A 4064-nucleotide genomic window follows, 5' to 3' on the forward strand; every position below is an offset into this window, starting at 1 on the left:
GAACGATGTAACAGCAACAGACCGGAGTGATTCCTCACTGCATTCAACTGCTGTAGAGACACCCAGCAGAGATACAGAGATGTCAGCTCTTCCAGTGAGCACTGTTATTCTGGACAGCAACACAGTGGCACCAACTACAACATCCCGTTTGACCACAAAAATTCCGCCGCAGACAGAGGTTTCTCAAATCACTGGCATTAGTAATACCGTTCCAAAGACAGCACCCATGGGCAGCACAAGTAGCGATACAACTGATACAGAATCCAACAGCCCACCTGCCCTCACAAACAAAGTCTCCTCTACTGCTTCTTTAGCTTCTGAGTTGGGTGAGAAAAGTACAACTTTTGTGGGAACCAATCCAGTGACTCACCTAAGCACTAGAGCAGAGACCCCAGCAGAAATATCTTCCAACAGTCCAGCCACAACTGGATTCTCCACAGAAACAACTCTGCCTTTGTCAACAACACACGCAAGGGATGGCCCAGCAACTTCAAACCGCTTAGAAACAGAATCCAGCACCTCTTCTTCCTCCTCACCTGTATCAAAGAATGATTCCCAGGCAAGCGAGCAAACTGCTTCTAATGCTGTCAGTGGGCGTGGCTCTACTGCCACAAGCAATGCACGCACTGAAGAAACATCCTCTACTCCTTCTGTGACTGTCACAGAATCCAGCCTGGGCATTACGTCCACGAAAGGTGCATTGTCACTAGCTACCTCTGAACCGAATACACAGGAGGACATAACATCTTCCTCTAAACAACGAACTCTGAACGATGTAACAGCAAGAGACTGGAGCGATTCCTCACTGCATTCCACTGCTGCAGAGACACCCAGCATAGATAGAGAGACGTCAGCTCTTCCAGTGAGCACTGTTATTGTGGACAGCAGCACAGTAGCACCAACTGCAACATCCCGTTTGACCACAAATATTCCTCCGCAGACAGAGGTTTCTGAAATCACTGGCAGTAGTAATACCGTTCCAAAGACAGTACCCATGGGCAGCACAAGTAGCGATACAACTGACACAGAATCCAACAGCCCACCTGCCCTCACATACAAAGTCTCCTCTACTACTTCTGTAGCTTCTGAGTTGGGTGATAAAAGTACAACTTTTGTAAAAACCAATCCAGTGACCCATCTAAGCACTAGAGCAGAGACCCCAGCAGAAATATCTTCCAACAGTCCAGCCACAACTGGATTCTCCACAGAAACAACTCTGCCTTTGTCAACAACAAGCACAACGGATGACCCAGCAACCTTAAACCCCTTACAAACAGTATCCAGCACCTCTTCCTCCTCACCTGTATCAGAGAGTGATTCCCAGGCAAGCGAGCAAACTGCTTCTAATGCTGTCAGTGAGCACGTCTCTACTGCAACAAGCAACGCACGCACTGAAGAAACATCCTCTACTCCTTCTGCCCCTGTCACGAAATCCAGCTTGGGCAGCACATCCACGAAAGGTGCATTCTCACTAGTTACCTCTGAACCGAATACACAGGAGGACATAACAACTTCCTCTAACCAAAGAACTGTGAACGATGTAAAAGCAACAGACTGGAGCCATTCTTCACTGCATTCCACTGCTGCAGAGACACCTAGCACAGATAGAGAGACATCAGCTCTTCCAGGGAGCACTGTTATTCTGGACAGCAGCACAGTGGCATCAACTGCAACATCCCGTTTGATCACAAATATTCCTCCGCAGACAGAGGTTTCTAAAATCACTGGCAGTAGCAATACCGTTCCAAGGACAATATCAATGGACAGCACAAGTAGCGATACAACTGATATAGAATCCAACAGCCCACCTGCCCTCACATACAAAGTCTCCTCTACTACTTCTGTAGCTTCTGAGTTTGGTGATAAAAGTACAACTTTTGTAGGAACCAATCTAGTGACTCACCTAAGCACTACAGCAGGGACCCCAGCAGAAATATCTTCCAACAGTCCAGCCACAACTGGATTCTCCACAGTAACAACTCTGCCTTTGTCAATAAGAAGCACGAGGGATGGCCCAGCAACTTTAAACCCCTTAGAAACAGAATCCAGCACCTCTTCTTCCTCCTCACCTGTATCAAAGAATGATTCCCAGGCGAGCGAGCAAACTGCTTCTAATGCTGTCAGTGGGCACATCTCTACTGTCACAAGTAATGCTCCCAGTGAAGAAACATCTTCTACAACTTCTGCGACTGTCACGGAATCGAGCCTGGGCATTATATCCACCAAAGGTGCATTGTCACCAGTTACCTCTGAACCCAGTACAGAGGAGGACATAATATCTTCCTCTAACCATAGAACTGTGAACGATGTAACAGCAAGAGACCGGAGCCAATCCTCACTGCATTCCACTGCTGCAGAGACACCCAGCACAGATACAGAGACGTCAGCTCTTCCAGCGAGCACTGTTATTGTGGACAGCAGCACAGTGGCACCAACTGCAACATCCCGTTTGACCACAAATATTCCTCCGCAGACACAGGTTTCTCAAATCACTGGCAGTAGTAATACCGTTCCAAAGACAACATCCATGGATAGCACAAGTAGTGGTACAACTGATACAGAATCCAACAGCCCACCTTCCCTCACAAACAAGGTCACCTCTACTTCTTCTGTAGCTTCTGAGTTGGGTGATAAAAGTACAACTTTTGTAGGAACCAATCCAGTGACTCACCTAAGCACTACAGCAGAGACCCCAGCAGAAATATCTTCCAACAGTCCAGCCACAACTGGATTCTCCACAGAAACAACTCTGCCTTTGTCAACAACAAGCACAAGGGATGGCCCAGCAACTTTAAACCCCTTAGAAACAGAATCCAGCACCTCTTCTTCCTCCTCACCTGTATCAAAGAATGATTCCGAGGCAAGCAAGCAAACTGCTTCTAATGCTGTCAGTGGGCACGGCTCTACTGTCACAAGGAATGGACACACTGAAGAAATATCTTCTACACCTTCTGCGACTGTCACGGAATCCAGCTTTGGCATTACATCCACCAAAGGTGCATTGTCAACAGTTACCTCTGAACCGAATACAGAGGAGGACATAACAACTTCCTTTAACCAGAGAACTGTGAACGATGTAACAGCAACAGACCGGAGCGATTCCTCACTGCATTCAACTGCTGCAGAGACACCCAGCAGAGATACAGAGATGTCAGCTCTTCCAGTGAGCACTGTTATTCTGGACAGCAACACAGTGGCACCAACTACAACATCCCGTTTGACCACAAAAATTCCGCCGCAGACAGAGGTTTCTCAAATCACTGGCATTAGTAATACCGTTCCAAAGACAGCACCCATGGGCAGCACAAGTAGCGATACAACTGATACAGAATCCAACAGCCCACCTGCCCTCACAAACAAAGTCTCCTCTACTGCTTCTTTAGCTTCTGAGTTGGGTGAGAAAAGTACAACTTTTGTGGGAACCAATCCAGTGACTCACCTAAGCACTAGAGCAGAGACCCCAGCAGAAATATCTTCCAACAGTCCAGCCACAACTGGATTCTCCACAGAAACAACTCTGCCTTTGTCAACAACACACGCAAGGGATGGCCCAGCAACTTCAAACCGCTTAGAAACAGAATCCAGCACCTCTTCTTCCTCCTCACCTGTATCAAAAAGTGATTCCCAGGCAAGCGAGCAAACTGCTTCTAATGCTGTCAGTGGGCGTGGCTCTACTGCCACAAGCAATGCACGCACTGAAGAAACATCCTCTACTCCTTCTGTGACTGTCACAGAATCCAGCCTGGGCATTACGTCCACGAAAGGTGCATTGTCACTAGCTACCTCTGAACCGAATACACAGGAGGACATAACATCTTCCTCTAACCAACGAACTCTGAACGATGTAACAGCAAGAGACCTGGAGCGATTCCTCACTGCATTCCACTGCTGCAGAGACACCCAGCATAGATAGAGAGACGTCAGCTCTTCCAGTGAGCACTGTTATTGTGGACAGCAGCACAGTAGCACCAACTGCAACATCCCGTTTGACCACAAATATTCCTCCGCAGACAGAGGTTTCTGAAATCACTGGCAGTAGTAATACCGTTCCAAAGACAGTACCC

Source organism: Gopherus flavomarginatus, chromosome 1 (assembly GCF_025201925.1).
Source record: "Gopherus flavomarginatus isolate rGopFla2 chromosome 1, rGopFla2.mat.asm, whole genome shotgun sequence".
Taxonomy (NCBI): Eukaryota; Metazoa; Chordata; order Testudines; family Testudinidae; genus Gopherus; species Gopherus flavomarginatus.